The sequence below is a fragment of the Drosophila mauritiana genome, chromosome 3L (assembly GCF_004382145.1).
Source record: "Drosophila mauritiana strain mau12 chromosome 3L, ASM438214v1, whole genome shotgun sequence".
In the NCBI taxonomy this organism is placed as follows: Eukaryota; Metazoa; Arthropoda; class Insecta; order Diptera; family Drosophilidae; genus Drosophila; species Drosophila mauritiana.
In genome coordinates, this window is record NC_046669.1 from 5,174,526 (window position 1) to 5,199,373 (window position 24,848).

General features: G+C 41.4%; 1 non-coding gene across 1 annotated transcript; it reads left to right on the top strand.

Moving 5' to 3' along the window:
- Positions 1 to 24,520: 24,520 nt before the first annotated feature.
- Positions 24,521 to 24,602, top strand: Trnas-aga. Its single transcript has one exon. It is a non-coding gene; the product is annotated as a tRNA-Ser (tRNA).
- Positions 24,603 to 24,848: the final 246 nt, after the last annotated feature.

A 24,848-nucleotide genomic window follows, 5' to 3' on the forward strand; every position in this document is an offset into this window, starting at 1 on the left:
ATTCTAAAGTAGTTATCTTTAAATGCCTATAAGGTTTCCAAAGTTCTTAGACATTCGCTTATGTCCTTCGTTGTTCAAAAACTCAAAGCTATTTTACCGAAAGGGTGTTATTACAATTGCCAGCGACTCATTGGCCAACTTCAGGCCAAAAGAGCTGCTGCTACCCCCTTGGTCCTTCAGCGCTCCCCCAGCGCGTTTATTCAAAGGGATATTGCTGGGGCTGCCAATTGGCCGCCTCAGTCGACGGCGCTGCCCTTTAACACAATTCCCAACTGGAGTTGGTGTTGCACTTGCTGCCGCTGTCATTTACAAGTGCAGCGGCAACAACAACCGCAGGCATCATGAAAGAGCATTGTAACCGCAAAACGGAGATCAGAATTGCATATGCAAAAATGTAACTGAAATTCGTAAAATGCCATTCGAGGCGAGGCGGGCCAGTTTCGAAGTCAGCGGCAGGATCCGGAGTTCCAGTCCGAGTGGCGTGGATTCCTGCACTCTGATGCGGGTATCCTGGTATCCTGGCCCTGCCATCGGCCAATCGTATAAAAAGTGCATGAAATATGTTTACGGTTATGTGTTGGCGTTTATGTTACGCCAACGTTTTTTGAGAAAGTGCACTGAGGGAAATATATTACAGCCAGAAATATACGCATTCTTATGTATTTAGAAGGATCTGTGTATAAGGCTGTGTGAGCTGGAAAATTTCCAAGTGAATCCAAAATTTCAATCTATCGTTAATGTACATATGATATATGTATGATTTTCCTGTGTGCAGTGATAGCTTCAAGCTCAGAGCTATAGCATTTCCTGTCCTCCACACAGAAGGTCAATAAAAGGTCATTGAGAAGGTTATAACAGCCAGCAAGTATGTGTGGGAGATTTCGAGTGTGTGTGTGTGTGCGTGGGTGTGAGAGGATTCGCTCATGCGTGAGTATGTGTGAGTGGGCAGTGGAATGCTTCTGTGTGGGTGTAGGCACAACCTGGCCAAGAGTCAATAGGTAATCCAAATTTGCAGATTTTTTTTGGCAAGAGCTTTTTGGGTCGAAAAAAAGTGCTGGCTTTGCCTTGCCAAATACCAAAAGTTAACAGATTAGAATGAAGTGTGAAATGAAGGATAAAAATGAAGCGAACGGACTTCCTTTTAATTTTTGGAAATTTCCAACTTTTGCCGAGTGCCGCTGCAACTTTTCTGGCAACTTATCATTTCTCATTTTACACCTTTTAATTGCCCCAACTGCCAGCTGACGACGGGTAGTTCATTAGTACAATTATCTATGGGTCTACAGTTGAGTTTTTGACTCTACTATCAAATGGCAAACACTCAAAGTTGTGGTGCTGAAATAAAAGAAATCCTCTTACCGAGCATGGAAATGGAATTTCCGAATTTCCAGCAGCGTATCGTATAAATCAGCTTAGAAAACTTTCATCGTATATCAACACACTAATTATGGTAATTTTATAATTTTCTAAAAATCCACCCTCGCCAGAGAAATAAAAAGCGAGAGGAAGCAGAAGGCGAAACCACAAGCTAAAGTCAGGGCCCAAAACTCGGATCCCTGGAGGCGTTTACTGTTGATGTTTAATAAGCCAAGGCTCTTGCCATCCCACACACACACACACACACACACACACACACACACAAGCACTAAAGTATTTTTTGGCCCTAGGAGCCTGAGACTGGCTGCAGGAAAACAAGTTCTTTTCATGAAATTTGAACATAAATTCCAATGAACGAAACAAAACCAAAGTGCAAAGCTGCCCACACACTCCGCCCACTCACACCCCTTTGATTTTCCGTCTAGTTTTCTGTGGGCCAGTGCCCCTCGCATGCAGTTTAGTGTTACTAGGCCCCCGGGGGGAACACGGCATCGGGAAAGCCAGGCCGAGAAAACTGCCCAGTCGCAGTCGCCGCTCAGTGGCAGTAAGAAAACGCCATTTCCCCAGCCGAAAGCGGCGAACTATAAAATAAAGTAAATTAGTTGTTCGGTTGATAGAAGTTGTAATACCTTATACACATGTATTGGCATTTGGGTTAAACATTATACAGTATGCCTAAAAGTATGCAATGAAAACGTATTTCGCAAGGAATGCAATATTGTGGCATTTACCACCTTCCGGAAAATAAAATAATATAAGGGCTGCATTAATCTGGCTAATACACCTTGAAACCTAATAAAGCCGCGGTATAAGCAGAAAACGAATGCCAGGACCTTAGCCCAAGAAGGGCGTGGGGACCATAAAGTTTTCCACCGGGCCAAAAGGGGTAGGAAAGTGGTGGGCGTAGGACATGGGAAGGACGACCACTGGCAAATCAACTTTGCAACTTGAGACTGTTGCAGTCTATTAAAATTACGCCGACGGGCAAGTGGGCAAGGGCTATATGGGTGTGGGTGGGCGTGGCGTCTCTGTGTGTGTGTGTATGGGCGGCAAAAGGGGGCGTGTCAAGCGCAAGCACAGCAATGGGCGCTAAATTAAAGGCAACTGCAACTGCGGCGGCATGGCGGTAGTTCCTGCCGCTCCTGCTTCTTTATCATCTCGTTACACCCCTCCTCCACTTTCCTATCGCTTTCCCTCTGATACTATGTTTTCTTGTTCTTCTTCTTGTGCTTCATCTGGTTGTACTTCTTCTTCTTCCACTACGAGCGCCTCATGCAGAGCTATGTTTCCGGCCGCCGCTGGCAGTTAGCAAACGTTCCAAGTCTCAGCCAACTTTTGCAATTAGAGATGGCAACGGGAAATGGCTTTTCCAGCAGCGAATAGCAATGTAAAAGAAATGAGATAACAAAAATTGGTAACACAAGATATCACCTAGCTGTTGACCAAGCAATATTTATATGATCCTTGCTAATATTATTTTTAAATAATATTTTTAGCTAAGAATACAAGTTAGCAAGATCGACTTAAGCCAAGCAAAGGCCTAATTTGAAAAGAGCCTTTGTTACCTTTGTGTATAATTAACGTCATAAAAACTCTTTCGAGTGCCCAGATCGCATATCTTTGTTGATCTCGTCACGCGACCACCGCTGTTGGAATATCCTGGCCCCCATACCATGCATCCTGCCAGGACTCTCGGTTACGCTTGGGCTGGCCCTTACTTCTGCTACGGCTTCTGTTTCGCTTTTATTCGGGAAGTGGCAAAAAGGAAGCGATGGGGTTAGGTAATGGAGGGGGGGATGGGATGGGCCGCCTTGCATCGTAAATTTAAGACTATGCAGCTACTCGAAACTTTTCGCAAGGCGTTGCCATGTAGTTTATGGCTGGACCTAACTGGTTGCTGTTGATGTTGCCGCTGATGTTGTAGGTGGGCCGTCATTTTCATATCTTATGGCGGTAGTTACAATACCAAAGCGCCAAAATGAGTGGGTCGCTGTGGGGCTTGTTGCGGCCACTTTTGCATATTTTCATTGCCCGGCGAACGAGCACTGATTGAGCAATTTCTGAACCGCTCATAATAATGCTTTGCCCCTCATCCCCTCCTATAACTGAACTATAGTATATCGCCATGGGGGATATCCGTGTGGCGCCGTCATCAACTTTATTACGATTATTGACGGTTTTTTTTTGGCCAACATCATCAGCATCGCTTCGAGTGCAGCACATCTCATCTTTGGCTATCACTTTGTGGCGCATTGTTCAAACTTAAAATTGATAGTTTTATGGCTCTTGCCCCCATTTCGGGCTTAATGAGCGGTACTTGCCGTGTTTGTAGTGCCTGTAAAGTATGGCAGAGATTGTTGCCCGAAACGAGGAAAAGAAAACCCCGGACATGAAAAGCTGGAAATATTTGCCCCGATTGCAGTGGCTGTTCGGAAAACAAGAAGGACGATGCGATACGTTGCATGGCTTCATTAAGCATTTATTGAGAAAAACTAAGATGCAAAACTGGAGAGCTGATAGGAATGTTTAAAGTATTCATTAGTTTCTAAAGAGAAAAATCGATTTGCTCATTTCTATTCTTTATTTTCTGGCTCAACAGACAGAGGGGGAAAGTGGCAAATTATTTTCACACCCTAATTAAGCAGACCATCATCCCCCTGGAGGAGCATTTCCCTCCGTTTTGAAAGTTGATGGAGTGACACATGCCGCCAGCTTATTTCGCTCGCTGTTGTCGCACTCAAAGTTTGACAAACAAAATTAATAAGTTTCATTTATACCTTTTGCGGCGAGCGGAGCGGGAAATGAGTTAATACCTGGCCTCACTAATTTGAGGCCTGAGTGACTGAATGATATATATGCTAATTTGCCGACTTGATGGCTGGCTGCTTAATTAATATGCATGCGGAAAGTTGGCCATGGAATGTCGTAATAAGGAGAAATAGATCTTTAATGCAATTGCCAGGCCCAAAGTTTTTGATCATCGTTCTGTGTGTGTTGGAGGGCCAAGTTTTGTTTGATTTTTAATGAATACTTGAGGCAACTCAACGTGACTCGTTACCCCAGCATCTCTACTCATCGCATCTCTTGCCGCAAAAGTTAAATGTACTTAAACTTATTTGTTGTCGACTTTCCTGTGGTCTCCGAGGAGCCAAATGATTTGTATGACCAACTTTTTGGTTGCCTGCTTGATTGCTCGGTCGGGGAGCTTAATAAGTTTGACACAGAGTTCAGTTTTGGGGACTGCGTGCTAGTGAGTATAACTTTATTTAGTTTACATATCTGTTTGTCTTGGCCAAGTATAAATCTAGTTTTAATTGACTTGATCAAATGGAGGCACAACTTTCAAGTCACTGCGCTGGGTAAACACAATGTTTAGTTCATAGGTTTAGGTATACACTTTCAAATGTTAAACTTTAAATCAAGTATTGCGAATAGGTAACAGTGTACTTGTAGGGATTAAACAAAATCGAGTTCCATTTCTGTTTGGCCAGAGCTAATTAATTTCTTACTTCCATTCAGTGTTGGCATTTGCGACCCCGCACACGAACCTCTCATTCTCAGACAATAGATGCACTTAGGGGCTTGAGGAAAAAGAATCTCGGCAGCAAACTCAAAGCTTGTAAAACAACAGCAAATAGTTGGTCTTCTCCACTCTCTTTTTAACACTTTGTAGTGCATTTTTTCGGAACATTAACTGCTGTCTGTTGCCATTATCCCTAACTAGCAACCGATAGACTCACACACTTCTGCTGCTCTCTGTCTTTTTTACCCTGAGCAAATGGCAACTAAAGTGGCAGCCGCTTTTGAGGCGGGAAGAAAAGGAGGACAGCGATACACAGAGAAAAATAAGGCGGTACTGCACTTAAAATTATATTTTCCTAAAACCTTATTATCCTTGTTATAGAAATAAGATACCTTTCCTGAAACTGTAAAAGTAATAATCATTAAGTTACTATCTTGTGCTAAAGTATATAGATTTCTCGATATTTAAATTTAATATGAGAACATCTATTTTTTCTTTGTGCATCCAGCTAGAGCACTCAAGTATTCACACGAAAAGGGCAAGCCGAGGAAGAAATTGCTTTCCCCTTGTTTGCCCCTCTTGCTTAGCATTTCTCGGTAGTCTTTCAAATGTTAAATGATGCAGTTACAACAAATTACGCAGGAATGTTGAAAGCGGAGGGGTGAGGCCAGAGGATCTGGCGGATTTAAGTGGGGGGCTATGCCAAATGTGGGGCAGGAGGGCTGGCAACCAAGGTATGCACTTGGAGATTGCAGATAGAGATGGCAGCGTGACAGGAGACAGATATGGCCATCCCTTCTACCTCTAATTGCAGTTTGAGTGGGTTGTGCCAGAGATTTTGGTGAGGTGTTCTTTGGGGTGGCCAAATATTAAGCGGTCTTTTGAATAGTTGGCAAACTCTCTACCTCTGTGTGTGTGTGTGTGGGCCAAAATGAAGTTGTTTGCCGTTTCAATTTTGCTGGCGAGAGCGGGAGGCGCGAAGAGCTCTTTCAATATCCGTTGTCGTTGGATGTTGACGCGCAATTAGGAAATGTCAGCAAGTAGGAGTGGCAACTGGAAGAATGGGGCGGCCAAGGGGGCGTGGCAGGTGCACAGACATGTCGCGAGGCTTACTGCAAACATAAACCGGAGAAATGACTGCACATAAAGTTGCTTTAATTGAGTTTTATGCTTTCAATTTCGGCGCTATTATGGCGCCCAACGTGGAAAACGACGGCCACACACACACATACAGACAACGAGACTCGCACACAGAGACAATGCACACACACGTACTCATAAAGAGAGCGACATCTCCACATGACAAGCACAAAAACCCATAAAACTCATCTGTCAAACACTGAAACGCCGCCTATCAACATTCATGTTCACTAATCCCTCGCATATATGCGCAAACGGATATATCCTTGATAGTGTGTGAGTGTGTGCGTGTGTGTGGGATGTCCTTCTGTGTGTAAGTGCTCGTCCGTGTGAGCTGCCATTATCAAGGTTTTTTGTTTGACTGACTGGAAGAGCGGAGGCAGCGAAACGGGGAGTGTGCAAAAAGGATTAAGAGCAACAAAATGCGTCGCTCGACAGAAGGTAAAAGCTCCAAAAGAACGAAGAGAAGCCATGTCGGCAGTCAAAAATCATATATGTATGCTTCGCTCCTGGAAAGATGATCTATCAAATGGTATTAGTCTGGGAATAACTTGAGTTAATGGAACTTGGACAATGTACTGCGAAAAAGTGGTAAAATGTTTTCTAAAGTAAATGATCAGAAAAAATATTTAAAAAAAATAAAGTTCTGGTAAAATATATTCTTAAGCATAGTTCTGCAAAGTAAGCACGAAAATAAGTATTTCAAAAATGTCTCTAATAATTTCAAGTGTGGTTTTTCCACTAACTTAGCCCCATAAACCAAAACAGATTTGTATCCCATCTCAAATAACTCTCCAGATATTTCACCAATAGCCATATATCTGCTGCCAATAAGACAAATGACCTTCGACTACGACGATGGCCATATATCCACACCTCCATTAAGACTTTCATTTCCAGGCAACTTTTGGTTATGCGCAAAGTCATCTATTTATGGATTTGACCAAAACTTTAACGAATTCACGCATTCCACGCCGGAATAACAATACTACCCATTCTCAGGAAAAGTTCGTCCTTAGTCGAAGCTTCATTAAGTTGCTTTCACCGCAGAACACACAAAGGTGGTTGGGTTTAGTTGGGTGGTTAGGAAAATGTCATGACATATTTAATTAGACGCTTGTCGGCTGTATTAATTGATGGATTATGCATACAGCTATTCAGTACGAACATATATGTGAGGGCCGGCAATCTAATTTCGTTGTTTGTCCTGGCGGACAATTCCTTTATGGTGGCCATTGATGCAGGTTTTTGCCTGTTTTCAGCTGCTTGGCTAACCAGCGACAGCAACAACGACACAACTGCGTTTTGGTCATAATCTTGTTGTTGACATTTTGTGCCCACACACAGACACATGGAGCTGTCACTACCGTCGCCTGTCCCCCCAAAAGCCCCCCAGCTCCACTTCTCTGTGACACCCACAATATGCAGCCAGGACCAAAGGCTCAGCACACAGACGTAAAAATTAGGAGAGGTATGGCGAAATGGGGACACGGCAACGCTTTTGGGTCTCATGTGTGCCTCACTAGCGGTGGAAATGAACTGTGTCACGAAGGGGAAAATGTATACAAATATTAATCAGTGAAATAGAGCCAGGCGTGACTATTTTTGGGCAACTTATCTTAGTTTTTAGGAGCTCTTAAAATGGTTACAAAACATTTGAGAATAGTAAGTAGGGCTTCAAAAACTCAATCTTCAAACTAAAGTTTAGAAAGTTAATTTCCAATAAAATCTTTGTCTGTGAATCAAGGTCTTAATTATATTTGTTGAATAACCAAAACTGTAATCTTTACCACTTAAATTGTCATCTCCAACTAGAGCGTCATTAAGTTTCCTTCTGCACAATTTTCATCCAAGCAAAGAAAATTTGACAAACAGAAACACCACAAAACCAATGTACCTGCCCCTCGCTTCACCATTTTTCAGCCACATGACCACATACAGCATATCGTTCTAGCTCAGACATTTTTGGCCACACTTTGCCGGTGTAGACGAATATTTTAATGCATTTGCCATGATTTGGCGCATAATAAATTATAACCATGTTCATGTGCATGTGCGTGTGGTTGCCATAGAGTTGCTACAAACCGAGGGGCTCCACTATTTATATGGGGAGAAACACCTGACGGATTTAAGTTTTATCATGAGCTCAACTGCCGTTGACTGACTGTCTTGTCTGTCTGTCTGTCTGTTTGCCTGTTTGCCTACCTGGCCACAATCCTACCCATTTTGCAGGCATCTTTTGAGTTCGTCTTGGCTGAAATAGTTTTGTTTGTGAGCTCTGCATGGGTATGCGTGTATGTTAATGTTTTAAGTCTTTAAGCTCTTAATGCTTTACATTCTTTGCCGTGGCTGTCACACCTGAGACACACACACACACATACATTTGCTGGGATTTATATTACATTTTTTGGGCACAATTGCATTATGTCGTTTTAAGCTATACAGACAGCCAGAGAGTTTTCCAGATTGAATAAACTTTGTAAAGTGCTGATGAAAGGTGAGTCTCTAAAGGGGGCGGAGGAAAATTTGCATAAAACTCTGGCATGGTAAAGTGAAGAAATTGCCAACACTGGAATGCACTTTTACACGATCATAATTTGCGGTAACAAAAAACTTTGTTGAATGACTGAAATTTCCCTTATTTTATGAAATTACACAATTATGCAGACCGATATTAATATTAATAAATCGTAAATGAAAGTTATGAAAATGTTAATAAATTCCGTAACCTTACATGACAAATTCCGGACATAATTTATGTTAAAAGGGTCAAACAAAGAGAAAGCAGACAGCACATTAGCCGAACCAAAAAAATAAAAAAAATGAAAAGGACATCGTTTTGACCAGTTGGAGTTATCTGGCCCCTGCATTTGGCCACTGTAATTAATCACAATTTGCGGATACACAAATTGTCGCAGTAAAAGTCACATTTCTTCCACAAGAAAGCGAAAAAAAATCAACGAGCGGGGCAATGAGACAACAAATAAAGCCCAGCCACCGAAAATGGGGCCAGAGTAAAGTCAGGCTAAAAGAAATCAAAAAAAAGGGAAAACAGAAGGGCGGGGCGGGGGTTTTTCCTCAAAAAAACGAAAAGTAAAAAGAACTGGCTGCACTTCCGCTGCAGAGTTTCCGGTTCTGGCCATGGCTGCTGCTTGAAACTTCTTCGTGGTGGCGCAGTCAAATAAATTGCGCTCTCAAATGGAAATGCAACCCAGACTCAACTATTTGTCTCACTAAAAATGGCGAGACCATTTGCCCGGCTCCCCCTTCCCCAGAACATCCCCATCGAACATCCTGCGACCGTCCTCCATCATGGCCTCGTCATGTCCGAAGGGCAGTGAGAAATCTCAAAAGGATGTCGTTGGCATTGTTTGCCTTTGACTGCGCACTTTCTGGTGCCATCCTTCGTCTTAACAAAAGTCAATGGCAATTAAGCAGCCGTCGCGTTTTTCAGCTGACGCAGTGCCATCCGAACTGAAAGCCAAATCCGAAGCCAAACCCACATTGATGGCCAAAAGTTTGTCGCTAAGATGGCGCTGGCAACAAGGATTCGGCAAGGAACCAGGCCAAAATTACAATGAGTGGGCCCACCAGACGTATGAGTTATGTTTGGAAAATGTCGGCGAATGCCTTGCCAATTTAGTGGGCCTTAAAATATTTCAATCAATGAGTGGGTCCCCCAGACGTATGAGTAATTTGGTGGAATATCTGAAAAGGGCACGTAAATTTATGCAAAAATAATCAAAATAATAGCATGTTAAAAGTCAAAGGGAAGTTAAAGCGTGTTAAGTTCTTAACAATATAATATTTGGGTAAGAAGCTTCTAATACTCATCGTCTTTCCTGTAACAATTTAATTGCTCACAGATACAGAAACTCCTAAAGTGCCCATTCTACTTTTACTAGATACAGCCAATCCCGTCCAGACTCCCTGGAACATACCCATTTCAATTTTAAATGACAAAGTTATGGAATGCCCCTGCCCAAGATTCTAATAAGAGAGTTTTGGAGCAACAGACAGCTAAATGTTTCCCTTGAAACCGGATGTGTGCACAAAGTGTGCTAGTGTGTGTGTGCATTGCGGTTGCATTTTAAACAATGAATATTGCACATGTATCTGTGCGGGTGTGTGGTGTGTCTGTGTTGGTGGGCTTCCTTTAACCTTTTTATGACTGACCCAGCCAAAAACCGCTGGGAAAAAAGGGAGGCGAAAGTCCGACCATTGCACGAAAAATTAGAATTGCTAATGTTTGCGGTAAAAATGCTGCTCCCCTCGTATGTGTCAGTTTGCGAGGATGTGTGCGTGCCACCGTATGTGAGTGTGTGTGTGTCGCGATGTTTGTGTTGGTCAGTTTAGTTTTGACTCGGCTTGCAGAAGCATGAAATTAATTTAAATTTTGCGCACTTGGCTAATTTCTTCTGGCCTGAAATGGAACAAAAAAAAACACAGAGGGGGAACTGGATGCCCCCGCCAAAAAGGGGAGCACAGATCCCATATTGCCGGGGAAATGGGTACTGGGTAAAAACGGCGACTCTTTCCGAGATAATAGTTTTAATAGTCCCTTGAGCGGCCTTAAAAATGTATGCGCCGCGTTATGAGCAAAGAAACGCTGCGATAACTGAAAACTGGGAGCCCTGAGGGGCTTTGTCCTGCAGAGGGGATTTTATTTTCATTTCTCTTTTTTTTTTGCTTTTTCTGGGGGCGGCATTGGACCCTTGGACCATTGGGCCCAGGCCTTTATGCTTCGTTTGTATGCAAAATCGTTTTACATTTTCGCTTCATTTCATCTCACCTCGCGCTATTTCGTAACGGGCAGTTTCTTTGGGGGATTGCGGTCCTTGGTGGGCGAGAGTGGTTCCATTGAGTGTAATCTATGATTAGCCGGCAACGTAACGAAAGGTAAGCGCCAGTCTCCAAGGGTTGCAAGTTCGTATTGGTATTTTATGTTAATTCCAGCGCATAATGCTGGCAACATTTTTGGGATTTTATAATGGTTACATTATGGAGTTTGCCCTTATTGAGAAACCTTACTATTCAATAAAAGGTGAGCAAATATAAAATTATTATACAAATAAATGTATATTAGGCTATGAGACTTTTTATTTACAAAACATGCATTCAAACAATTAACCAATCTACAGAATCATATACATACAAACATAAAAAATGATGATTTAAAAACTGCTGATATCTTCCCCCATAAAATCAACCATTAAAATCGAATGGCAGAGGGAAAATATTTGACAGGGGAATGCTCCACGTCCTCTAAACCTGTGGGACGTCCCCCCAAAATCGGCCAAGTCAAACAACACTTCCAATTAATCAAAACCCATAACATCGCACAGTGCCTGCAATTCGTATGCAAACATGCATTTCACATGGGGATACATTCCGGTCGCAACTAACCCGGCTGCTAACTGCTGAAGGGGAATGGGTATTCGATGGCTGTTTCTGGGGGTGGAGGAGGGTGGCAGAGAAGGGCTGCGACGACGATGGCAACGCATTAAGTATGCGTTTTAATTAACTTTTGATGGCTGGACCCGAGTTTTCGTCCTGGGGTACACAGCAGGCGGCAGATGGCGACACTGAGCAACAGGACAGCCCCGAAAAACTTTTTGATGCCAACAAGAAACTGAACAAAAAAATCTTCTCTCTGCGTGTGTTATTAAATATTAATGCTGTTTTGAGAGGCCAAAAGCCGGCAAAAGAGTTACTCTCTCTCTCTCTTTTTTTCTCTGATTTTTTGCAGATTTAGCGGCTCGCCAAGTGGATCCTAAATCCACTACGCATGTCCTTAGAGAGCGTGAATTCTTCTGCTCTCTGGGAGAGATAGGGAAGGTTTGTCGGCGACTGCGCCTTGTGAAAAGCCGGGGAAAGTCTCCGACTGAGAATGTCACTACGCCAAAGGCTCAACAACTGAATTAGGTATACACACACATTCGGGGAAATCGTGGGTGTAGGGCGTCCGGAATGGAAAAAGGGAAAAGTCTGGGTGGAGTTACTATTGTGTGTGGGTGGCGCTGCATTCCCAAACAGCTGTTGCCGCTCGCTTGCTAGCTCACTCTCTGTCTCTCTCTCTCTCTCTCTGCATTTGTCTCTTTCTCTGTGACGTCAAGTGCGGCTACCGTAATTAGCCAAGACAGAATCAAGATTATTGTTATCAGGTTCGTTGTTATCTCCTACTGACCGCTTGCTGGGCGGCAATTATCGTTATTCAAGCAGCCCATTAATAAGCCAGCCACAATATTGGTCTATTCATTGGCCAAAATCGCGGCATCCAAAAGTCGAAATCTCTGCCAGTCAAACTACATATGAATATATATTTGGATGTTCTGGATAGTACATAAATGTAGGCGGCACGCCATTAGTGGGCTTTCAATTAAATGCGCTTGCCCTCGCATAAATCACGCATACGCCACGTGGCACAGCAGCCTTCGATTACGATTGGGATTGGATTGGATTGGAACGGAATGAATTGGCGTGGTTGGGTCTTGGGGACTCAAGTGGAGCCAGTGCGGGCTGAGTGGAAAGTCGGTGGTGCTCTATTAATTTTACCACTGTCACTTGCCACGGCTGCTCTTGTATTAATGGACCTCAAAAGCAATTCGAGATGAACTATTACAAATGTCTGGGAAGGAATAGAGGAGCAGAAATACGAAGCACACTGGAAACGGGTGCCACTGAATTCTTAGTTAGTATAATTTTGCAGATTTATAGTCCGCTTAAATCATTAGAAATATAACTAAATTCAATTCGATTCTTGGTCAAAAAAAAAGTCTAAATCACACATTTAATTGACGAGCTTCAGCCAAGGGAAAACACTTATAAAAACAGCTAAATGCAGCTATCTTCCTTCGTTTGACACATTTGAGCAAACAAAATTAAATCAAAATTGCCCCCTAAACACTCATCCGCCCCGTGGCTCATAAAGCGTTGCTAAAACCCAAAGCAAAACGACATCAAATATGCCAGCTCCAAATGGGCAGATGAAGCTGCAGTCGAATCTGTGTATATAACTGGTTTCTATGGATCCAGATTGCATCTGGAGAGCGGGACGAATGGCGACAGGGACAGATAGACGGTTGGATGGATGGATGCGAATGATTTATGCACAAACTCTAATTAAACTGTTGACTCAGGCAAATGAAACATGCGGTGATGTGTTATTAACACCAAAAGCACTTAAAATGTTTAAATAGCAATTTTCCCAGAGAGCAGTCCGTTCATCCGCCCGACCAATTTATGCACCCATAATTACAATGGCCACATACGAAAGAAGATGGAGCGTACGAACTGAATGACATGTGCAATAGAAGGCAGACATGGATTGGTCACATGAATTATCTAAGGCCGTAAAGTGGGATTTGCCAGGTCTTAAGCTCTGTTTAATTAAACGATTTTAATTTGCCGATAATGGCGTGAGGAAATTTAAAATTTCCCATTCTCGTCTGGCGTAAAAGTCGGTTGTAAAGAGGTGGTAAACTTTGTGTATTACGTATACGTTATGTTGTAATGAAACCCCAGCATGAAAAACCCCCTCTTACTCGGCTTTCTGTTTCACCCTGTCCTTCAGATTCGCATCGCATATAACCTCTCATTCCCTTTACCCATCAACATTATCATCATCATCATCAGCCTTCCATTTGTCCATCCATCCTCCTTGGCTGCTCTGATTATATTGAATGGAGCGCAAATTGCGAACAGGCTGAAGTCGGCAAAGCCATTGCAGCCATACAACTTATTCATGAAAAACGGAATGAAATTAATTGCAAATATGAAAACTTTATTAAGCGAATTTATAGCTGCACAGAGCGAAGCAGATTTCCAGCTCGACTTTAACCGAACTGAATTGGTTCGCTGTCCCAAGGTTTTTGTCCATCAAATTCTGAGAACTCCCCATAAAAACACGGCCAAGACATAAAACCGAAAGTAAATTCAGCTTTATGATTAAAACTAATCATTTCGGTCAGCCCGACATTAACGAATAAAAGGGGTTGAAACCAAACTGGCGTCATGAAAATATAAAAATTACAAATTATATTATTGCTTGCTCAGGATTTTCATGACCATGAAGATAACGCTTTAATGGAAACCTGAAAGAAGCTTTTGGACTGGGGGAAAATAAAAGATGCAAATGAGTTTTGGTTGAGTTGTAGGTTATTTTTTAATTTTATTTAATTGGTCAATATTTAAAGGTGATAAAGATCATTTATAGACTTTGATCACCATAGACATTTTATCGTAAATTTAATCTAATTTAAACTGGGTCCGCTTAAAAGGCTGACAAATTAGACAAATTTTTTGGCAATTAAGCCAAAAATAATCAGTTGAAGCAACAACTACAGCAGCCACATCTTATCCATCGGAAAAGTTTGCTGCGCAAGAAAACAATCTGTAAGACAGATAACGCCGAGAAGATATGTAAGTGGGATTTTGTGGGTGGCATTCTTCTTTGGCCCAATTCCCAAAAGCCACGAAGTGAGATGGCCAAGTTGCTAGTTGACTTCTGTTGACCTTAATTACACCCCAAATGCATGCGACATGCAGCAGCAGCAGCAGCAGCAGCAGCAACAGCAGCTAGTGTTGTTTTGTAGAATCGGGGACATCATGGGACATCGGGGTCAGTCAGTCAGTTGGCGCTATGACATGCGAAAAATGCAGTTAATTAGCTATGAAGGACCCAGTCACCCCAAAAGCCAGCCAAATAGAGCGAAAAACAAAACGCGAACAGAAAGGAATGTCATCCCGCAGCAGCAGAGGCAACATCAATATAAAACGGAAAATTTATGTGCTTTCAATTCAATTGCAGTTTTCGTCATCGATTGAGGCATTTCGCAACCTCCCTGCTGGCTCGTTTGAAATATGCCAAAAACACTCGCACACACACAATGGGGGCCATAAAAATTCACTCAATGGCAATTAAGCCTGACTATCGCCAAACAAAACCGTAGCAAATCAACCGGAGTCCGAGCCAAGCCATCGGCCAGGAAAAGCCTCCAAAACCGCCCCGAAAAATCCCCGAAAGCCCCCGAAAAACCCCAAAAACTGATAGCTGCAAACCGTTGATGACAACGTCGACATCGCGGCATTATGACTTTTGGCCTTAAGCCAGGGATATTGGAGCGGCGGTAACTGAAACCGAGGCTAACCAGCAAAAATCAGCCAAGCAGTCAGTTTAGTTTAGTTTGGTTCAGATCTTTCTATCCTTTCTTTTTTTTTTTTTTGAGGAGGGTGGTGCAGCAAATGTGGCATAATGAAGCAAACCAGTTGCAATAAGAGGACCAAAAAACATAACCAAAAATGGCCAAGGCATTCAAGCAACACATTCTGCAAAGTACAATCGAAAAAAAAGTAATTTAACCAAAGCTTTCAAATTTCTTACCTACTAATATGTGGAATTTCTCTTAGAGCTGTACCTACTAATGGATAGTTAAAAAAAAACTAACTGATAATAGTTGATAGTTGATTATGCATATATACTTACCAAGCTATCAAAATAATACTTTATTTATTATATTTGAAATATTTAATATTAGTTTTAGTTTTTTAGTTTGGGAACATCCTTCGAGCTGAATTCTATCAAATATTGCCGCCTGCAGTTGCTGTGAGCCAAAAGACATTCAAGGTGAGCTGAGCGCAGGTTGACTAGCTGGCTGGCTTTCAGGATGGCAGGCAGCTGCTTGGCACTGGCCAATTGGCCGTGGTCACGCCAAATGGCCAACTGGCGAACTGGCGAACTGGCAAACTGGAGGAGCTGCAGCTGGAGCTGCCCACACAAATACAGAGCAGACGCAGACGAGAACGCTCTTTGAGTTGGCCACATGGTCAGCGTTGGTTTAAAACGATAAAATATCGCAAATCTATGAAGTGGCCTGGCCTGGCTTCCCAAAATGCTTCGCAGTTCCCTCCTCTTTGGGGTACCTTTGAAAATAAAATTGAAAAAAATTGCACTGACGCCATAAATCAAATGGTTATGTGTCAAAGCATCATCATAGTGTGTGGCTGCTTAGTTCGTTTGAAAGGAGTGGGTTGGCTGGACTGTGGGAGTGGCTGACAGTGTGTGAAAGGGGGTTCTTAAATTGTTGATTAATCGAAGAGCCAGCCAAAAGGCAGAGGGTATTAAAGTCTAATTTGGAAAGTCAAAGACCTGAATGTCAGCCTTCTGTTTTGAATACGATACAAGTTTATACATAGAAGATTAGTTCTATTCATAATCTAAGCACACAAAACTGTTATACGCAAGCTGAACTAGGAAATGTATTATTTTATACATAGAATCCTTTTAGTTTCCATTTCTGCAGACAAGACATCTCAAATTGTAAGAAACTAATTTGAATAGCCAACAATTTCCACTTGAAATCCGGCATTCGGAATAGTAAAATTCCATGCTCTATAGTTGGATTTCTGCAACTGAATTTATCAATTTGCTGCCTTGATTTCAGTATAAATTTTGCATAAATAGTATTTCCACATTTTCATAATTGATAATTGCAAGTGATTTACATTTGCTGCAAGTGAATTAAGCCAAACGAGCTGGACACACATGGAAAGTGTTTAAATATGCAAAGAGTAAAAAGTTTTCCCCAGAGCAGCCAACTTGTTGCACTTAAACAGGAAAAAGGAGTGAGTGAAAAATTTGTTATGTGCATATATGAAAATTGTTCCATCAGCAGTAAACTGTTCAAAAAGAGATGGGGAGGAGAAAAAATGCATTCAGTATTGTCGGAAATAAATGCAAATTAAATGGCCAATAGTAAAAATGCGATATAATCGTCGTGTCACCAAAGAAATTGAACTGAACTTTTCGCCTTAACTCTCTTTCTCTCGCTGGAGGACCATTAAAATTGCTGAGAAAGGAAAAACATTTATTAGCTACATTAAGAGACACAAGGCAACTACTTATGGGCACTCAGGACAAGTTTTAACTAAAACTCGAACAATGCGCCCGTTAAGTGACCTCTTTATGCGCCGTAACTGTAAACGTAATCTCAGCCAATTGTGATAACAACAATCAGCTACAGCTACCCAGCCAAGTGGACCATAAAAAAGTAACCAGCAGCGCTGGCTGAGAGGCTCTTAAAAAGCAGTCGGGAAAACAGCGAAAGCGAAGCGAACGGGCCGAGAAGAAAGGAACATTTCAAATGAAGCGCATTGCATTTATCCAGTTCGCTCGACGAGATTCTTAAAGGATTACAATTGCAGCGAACGGGACACAGAACGAGAGCCGAAGATGAGCTGACTTACGCACAAAGGACGAGAGCAAGGAAAACTTTGCCCCGGGTCCTGGAAAAGCTTTGCGCCCAAAAACGGAGAGTCCTTACACGGCGAAAAAAGTCGCGGCTAAAATGTAAAATAGAGTATTTATTAGCAGAAATTAACTTAAGCTTTAATGATAACTTTAACTTAAAAGAAAAGCATATTAAAGACGCATTTTTTGCCAGTGAACACTTAAAAGTAAAAGGCGAAACTTCATGTAACGTAGCTGCGTGAAAAGCCAAAATAGAAATGAAATTAGCTAAAGAATACATTTGCTGCTTCAATTAGTCATTGCTGGCATTGTCTGCTCATAATTTCCAGCTCGTATCGTAACTAATCAAAAAGTGACAGGAGGACAACACACTGGCAATGCCCGACCATGGAAACCGACTGACGACAAGTGACAACCACATGGCATTGACCAGGCCCAGCAGTTGGCCCAAACCGCCGTCACTAATTTGCTAACATTTAACAGCAATGGCAGCTACACACACACACATACACACACACACACAGCGAAAGCGGTAGCAACGTGAAACAACAATTGCTGGAGCCAGGCGAAATGCATCAACATTGCAGTCGGCTCAAATTGTAATGCAGCTGATGAATTAGCAGCTTCCTGCCCCCAAAAACTTGGGAGAGGGGCGGGGGGGCCCCCAATCTGGGTGAACGGAGACAGGAGCCGGGTTCTGGAATGAGCAGCAAATATGCAACAATTATGGATGCAATATGAGCTAGCGAATTGTTGTAATTAGGCAAAGGTTTCAATGCGCAGAGCAAAATCATGCACATAGCGTATACGCCATGTATGTCGGCTAATAAAGTTTTAAATTCGAGTAAAATTGATTGGCTAATGGGAGCAGCACTTTTGGGTCGGTAACTAATTAAAATCAGTTTAAATTGGTAAAACTATGATGCGTATTATATTCTAATTAGATGGATTTACATATAAGATTAACTATCATTTTCAAAGTATTTTTTAAGACCAAGCTGTTTTATCCACACATTTAAATAACATGATTTTTACTTGATTAAAGACTAAAAATCCTGCTGTTTGCGATGGAAAATGAAAGAAAAATATTTGCTATATGCACAGCAGGAATAACTGTGACAATTCCCATAGAATCCAACTCTAATTAACCACAATCCAATACACTCCATTTCAGTGCCATCGCGTCCAGCAGTAACCCCAGATAACCAGACCAATATTTCACATCAACTGCTCATTTTGTGCGCTTTCCAATTGGATCATGTCTCCGCAGCAAATGAATTCGGATGCTGCTCGTACCACAGAGCGAATGCTTTATAAATTTGCATAATTTTATTTTACATGCATTGAATTGAATGCAGGCAGGCAGTGTGACAAAAGCAGCAAGTAGAGAGCATCGGCAAAAATCAACAAATGGAACAAAGATAAAATTTCGAATTCGGGACGACCTTCGGTTTTTGGCCCACAACGTGTTAGGTTTTATTAAGCAGCAGCACATTTCCGGACCGACATTTCCCAGGCAGGGACAAGCACGAAAATTGTGTTTCTAAAATAATTGCAAATTGATCAACATTCCGGCCAAGTTCAGCGGTTCGAATCAAATTGAAAATCACATGTGAGGGGAGAACACAAAACTTGTCACAGTCGGTTAATGCAAGGGCGAATATTTAGCATAATTGATTTTTGGTTGTGTGCAACTGAATTATGGGGCACAATTCAACGCCTATGCAACAATGCGGCCAGGGAACATTAAAGAAAACACTTGCACACAAAAGTCAACAGCTAAACAAGGCTCGAAAAAGTGGAGAATGCCGGCAAAGGGGGTTAAATCTCAAGCGCACTTAGCACTTTTAAGGGAAAAGTGGTAAAATACATGGACGAAATTGAGAGGGGGTTAGAAGGACCTTTAGGAAGTCATAAAATTTAAATTTCTATTGTATAAGCTCTTTTATTATGATAATTTAAGATTGTTTGTTAGTTCTAGGTTAAACTAAATTTAAACTGAATGCATAAATCTGTGAAATAAGTCCCCTTTTTTAAATTCCTAAAAAATATAATTGAAAATATTGTGGACTACGCCCATGCACCACAGAAAGTTAAGCGGGAGGAGCAGCGTTAAATGCACTTACTTCAAAGCGCCAAAAGCAACAAAAGGACCAAAGAGTTGAGCCAAAAAGTGTGGCCAAGTCACACACACTTAGTTAGACGCACACTTACACAGCCTCACTAACTCGCACACACACACACACACGCACTGAGAGGCAACAAGGGAAACCACTTAAAAGTAAAGGCAAAAGCCATCCATGTAAATTTCTTTAACTTTTCTCCTTTTCCCATTTCAGACACTTCTTTTTTTGTTCGCCCATCATATTTATTTAACATATTTCGCACTGAATGAGTGTTTGTGTGTGTGTGTGTGTTTGTTGGGCACGCCCCTAAATTAAATGCCGCCCCGTGTCCTTGTGTACATTTCATGCAATTGGATTACATGGCACTGCTTTCCATTTTTCTTTATGCTCTCCTCGTAGACTTCTCGTTGTGTTTCTTTTTTGTGCCTGGCCTTTTGTACAATTTCATTATTTCGTTTTGTGAGAGAAGGAAAATGATTTTCCACTGGATTTTCTCCTCGTTAGAGTGCGAAATTCGTTGTAACTTTGCCTGCACGAGGATTTTGGCACTTTGGGAGGGATATGGGTGGTTTTAACTAGAGTGGATGTAACTAATTTAGTTATGGTAATAAATAAGAATAATTGTATATTAAGTATTTAAATCTTAAAACAAATATCTCACTGCTTCACTCTATCAATCATGCTCATAAATATTAGAAAAAACAGGTTAAATTTTTTTAATTACCGTCTAATGGTTTTATTTATAAATCAATTATTAAATGATTTATTAAAAAAAAATGCCCTACCGTAGCATTTTCTGCGCAACCCTTAGCTAATTATTTATTTAGTGCAATTATGCAACGCTGTTGAGTGGAGAAAATGGGGAAATGTCAACTCAGCACAATTAATGCTTGAGTGAGCCCATTAGGTTTTTCCAGGCGGTGAGGAAATTTTCAAATAATAATTGAACAGAATAACGATACAATTGCGGTGACCGCTTTGTTTGCTTTTTCATCGTTCTGGCCAATTTTCTCCTTATTCGCATTCTTCATTCAAAAATGTAATTAAAAGCGGGCAAAAATGAAACTTCTCCCTCTATCTCGTTAAATAAAAACTTTATTAGATAATTTATGACATTTCGCGCCGCGGGTAAAACTATGCAAGCGTCCAGATGAGGGGACTGCGGTTCGGTTGGATGGTCTTGTTGGCCCCAGTCAAGATGCTGGAACATCCTTCGTGTCCTTATCTGCTCTCTAAAAAATTCAATTAAATGCTCAAGTGCCAAGCACGCACACAGAGGCGCACTGATGTCACCGCAAACACATTCATTGTGCCTGTGTGAGTGCGCTTCCTTTTTGGCACCAAGGACACGGCCCATCCGCCCCAAAAAGCCGGCTACCCATAATGCTGCTTAAGGTTAAGGAATTTAATTACCTTGTGGTTTGCTCGCATAACTTTCGCAAAAAAGAGAGTGAGCCGAAAAGTAGTAGCAGAAAATTCTGGCCTATTTTCATTGCATTATCCACTCACACACACCCACACACACCGACACATTGACACCTGGCCCTCATTTATCCCTCAACGCCTCTCATCCGGCTTAGGAAAATTTACATTTTGTGTGGGCCAGAAATATTTATTTCCTGCCAGTCGGCTGAAATGTACCAACTTTGGACGACCGATAAATCTTGGCACATTTTTGTATAGCATACTTTTGGTTCTAGATTCTAAAAGAAAGTTAAAAATCATATCTACCAATAGTAATTATCTTATTTGTGCCCAGATTAAGAACTCATTAGTCTAACTCTTTCGAGTTAAAAGACTTATTTTTGCCTTTAGCAATCGCTCAAAAGGTTGTTTGCAAATGTAACCAAGGAAAGGCGAACCACCAACGTGCCTTTGCAGGAAGTTTTCCGGTGGCTTTTTCCCCGAATTTTCCCCTTCACCCCTTTTGCGCTTGTCAAATTGGTTGATAACAATTGGAAGCTGGAGCTGGAGCTTCGGCAGAAACCACCAAGCCAAGTCAACCAAATAAACCATTCAAAATCAAACTAACTAAGTTGGTAAGTGGGGAAGGAAGGGCACGTGCCAAAAGTGCCAAAGTCGTTTGCCTGAAGATGCTGCTCGAAAAGCACAGTTAGCGCTAAAAGAATTTCCCGCCAACTATTGCATGTCAAACATTTGCATCCTGCAGGATGACGATCCCAGAACGTATGGCAGAATGTTCAAACTTTGTTTCGTTAGTTTCGATGTGGTATAAATCCTTGAGCTTTCAACTTTGTTGCACTGTACAAAATTACATGCAGCAAAAAAAGAAAAGTTGTTAATAACAATTCAAGGGGAAAAAAACGGACAAGTTGGGAGCTAGAAAACAACAAAATCGAAAGGGGAGAACAAAATTTGAGTTTGTTGTGAAAAATGCGCTACAAGCTAAGCTCATTTATCACAATGATGAAGTTGCCAAAAGTGAGGGAGTTGGTCGCCAGGATAACGATGGATATAGGGATGAGTATGGCATTGGGGCCATGTCATGATTTTACTTTAATCATAAACCGGGGCACAGGCACTTCAAAAATGTAAAATAAGTCGCCCAGTCAATGTATTGTTCGCCGGTTGGGATAACCAACCCCTGAACTTTGACCCCCCCGCACATGCCGTTCGATTTGATTGCAGTTCTTAACTTCAGCTCCGTTGATGACTTTGTTTTTGTCAACGTCATGACTGTCATGCAGAACGTGTTCCAGTTCATGTCCACTCCACTCGTGTTGTGTAACAGATTTGGCCTCTTCGAGGCGATATTTATTGTTTTCCAACTCGTAATACTTCGAGTGGAGCGGAAGTGCTCGGTTAAGATTGCTGCCAGCTGCTTATTGCCATTAAAGGCGGTGTGTTTGAGTTATGGCTTTGATGTGTGACTAAAGTACCTTGACTGCACCTCAAAACCCACAGTGATGCACTTAAAAATAATAGACATACATATATATCATTAAAATAAGTACAAAGGAGTTATTGATGAGTATTGAAACAGAGAAACTATAGAGTTATATATTATTAAAATAATTCCATTTGAAAAATATGTGTATATTTATATATATGTATATGGCAGTCTGATAAACCACAGATATGACCGGATTTGATATGACAGAATTCTGAAATGATAAACAATTTCGATGATATATTTATCTTATCCGACTGACGCGAATTTGAAGGCCACTAAAGGCTTATGTATAAATTAATATTTGACCTCAATTTATACGACCAAGGATTCAATGCTGCATTTAAAAAGCCAGTCATCGACTGTTTTGACATTTTCGGATATTCAAATAAGTGAAAAACAATCCATTAATCGAGAGCAATTAGAGTCTGCGGCAAATGTCACTTTGATGACCTCTGAACCGAAACTTCTCCACGACCATTTGGTCATATTAATCCGCATCCGGATGGCGCCAGCCGACAAGAAGAAACAGAGAACACACAAAAAACCGCTCCACATTTCAATTTGATGACCCGATGACCTCGCTCCGGTGGGCGTGGTCCGGTGGGCGTGGCTGTATCTGGTCATTGTTTGAAGGGTTAAAGGCCTTAAAGTCAACAGTCAAGGCCTTATCACTTAGGAGGGGAAGGCCGCAGTATTTTAAAGGACACAGCTTGCTTTTGTGTGTGCTAAGCTTTACAAATTCGTTATTAAGATGTTTAACCCAAAAAACCGCCACAAATGTGTGGTGAGCACAGCAAGCTAAGGAAGCTGAGTCAAAATATAAAAAGTGGTCCCAAATAAATGACCAAATAAATAACCAGTTGCCCCAGTCAGACTGCTCGCAGGATATCTGGTGACTTCAAGTATGAAGGTGCGGTCCGGGCATTTTTTGTTGTCTGGTGCGTGATAAGCACTCGGGAATTTCGCTGCAAGCACTTTAAGCTATGAATGGAGACCCTTTGCAGTTTTTCACTGTGCTGGGATTGATATACTTAAGCTGCCATTAAAATTTAGTTTAGCTTAATTTTTACTAGACAAAAAACAATTCTTTACAAAAGGCTACCCTTTTTTTTTCATCACATGATGCATTTTCTTTTTGAAAATTAAATTATATTATAATTTTTAGCATTTTCTGGTTATTCTATACACTTTCCTTTAGCCATCTGTGACCAACCTGCCCAGCGAAAGTTGGATATTTTCACAAATGTTTCCACTTCCACGCAAACATAATTTAATCAAATATATACACGCCCACACAGGTGGAAATACTGGCGGCACATATGTTACGCATACGCAGCGTTGAACACTTAAAAATGCTGGTCACTGGCCGTACGCAATTGCGTGGCTAAACCATAAATCACAATGCTTGTACAGTGCCAACACCTGCCAACTGAACTGGAGTTTAAAACTGGTGAATTCGATGGGTAGGCTACAAACATACATACCTACATACATATATAGATTTTAGCCATCGGCGGTGCAGCCCTTGAGCAAATGCACTAATTTCCACCTTTGGCATGCAAATTGATATATCAACTGAAAACTATCTGCGGGAGGACACTGTTTGATGTTGTTTGCCTTCAGCGGCGTCATTAGCATCAAAGTAAATTTACGTTTATAAATTAGCCCAAGGGCGAAACAAACCGAATGGCGGCCATAATTCAGCTAAATCATATGACAGGGACAATAAGTGATATGATATGGAGGTGGAAAATGCAGGCGAGGAATTCAGGGAAGACCTGAATGTATGCAAAATACTTCGTCGTAATTCCCTCACTCTCGCTGCACTAAAACAAATTTAGCTTAAGAAAATTTAATAGAATTATATGTAAACTAGAACGTTGGGATTAATACGTCAGATATAAGAAGATATTCAAACAAAGGAATATTTATACATAAAAACCCACTTTTCGTATACAAACTGAACTCAAGCATAATATCTTGCACGCAATAATTCCAACTAAAAGTCTATTATAAACCTGTTCTATATTTGGAAGTCAAGTGGAAAAGATAGAGGCAACATAAAGTGGATTGAATAAATTTGTGAAGATAATAAGAAACTTATATGTATAAATTCATAGCGAGATATTGATTACGTATAATGGCATTATATACAAGTTTTTAACTACCTTCTCGCGGGCACCCTTCATCAAGCAGTCGTGGCCGAGCGGTTAAGGCGTCTGACTAGAAATCAGATTCCCTCTGGGAGCGTAGGTTCGAATCCTACCGACTGCGATCGTTTAATGCTTTTTTTATTCATTCGCGTTTGCTTTTTTGTGTTATTAAAGTTTATTTTTTTGTTTTGTTTAAAAATGTATTCTTCATAAAGATTTTTTCGGGTGCATCCAGCTAGTTTGTTCGTTGGCACAACTTATGCAAATTGCTATTCCTTGGCTTGGTCTTTGTCAAGCTAAGAAGTTGCATACCAGCAACTTGCTGCAGCTCATAGTTTCCCCCTTAGATGGACTACATAATATATAT